Consider the following 627-nt stretch of genomic DNA (forward strand, 5'->3'; position numbering starts at 1 on the left):
TCACTTGAGATACAAATACTGAAACATAATTGTTTTAAAAGCTTTTATTTTGTATTTGGGTATAGCTGATTAACAAACAATGCTGTGATAGTTACAGGTGAACAGACAAAGGACTTAGCCATACATATGCATATATCTGTTCTCCCCCAAACTCCCCTCCCATCCAGGCTGCCACATAATATTGAGGAGAGTTCCCTGTGCTATACAGTAGGACCTTGTTGGTTATCCATTTTATTTTTTATTTTTTATTTTTTAAATATGTATTTTCTTTTTTTTAAATTTATTTATTTGACAGAGCTAGGTTTTAGTTTCAACATGAAAACTCATTAGATGTGGGATCTAGTTCCCTGGGCAGGGATCGAACCCAGGGCCCCTGCATTAGGAGCACAGAGTCTTAGCCACTGGACCACCAGGGAAGTCCCTGGTTATCCATTTTAAATAGAGCAGTGTACATTGGACCATTATTGTTTTGTAGGAATCCTGGGAGCCCAAACCTGGGGATTATTTCTTTTAGTAATGCCATAGCCACTTCAGCTGTGGGTTCAGTTCTGGCAGGGAATTTCTGTCTACCCAGAAAATTTGTCTACCAGCACCAAGCCAATTCATTAGAAAAGACCCTGATGCTGG

General features: G+C 39.2%; 1 non-coding gene across 1 annotated transcript; it reads right to left on the reverse strand.

The window, feature by feature from the left end:
• Positions 1-343: 343 nt before the first annotated feature.
• Positions 344-416, reverse strand: TRNAR-CCU. Its single transcript has one exon. It is a non-coding gene; the product is annotated as a tRNA-Arg (tRNA).
• Positions 417-627: the final 211 nt, after the last annotated feature.

Source organism: Oryx dammah, unplaced genomic scaffold (genome assembly GCF_014754425.2).
Source record: "Oryx dammah isolate SB20612 unplaced genomic scaffold, SCBI_Odam_1.1 HiC_scaffold_28, whole genome shotgun sequence".
Lineage (NCBI taxonomy): Eukaryota > Metazoa > Chordata > Mammalia > Artiodactyla > Bovidae > Oryx > Oryx dammah.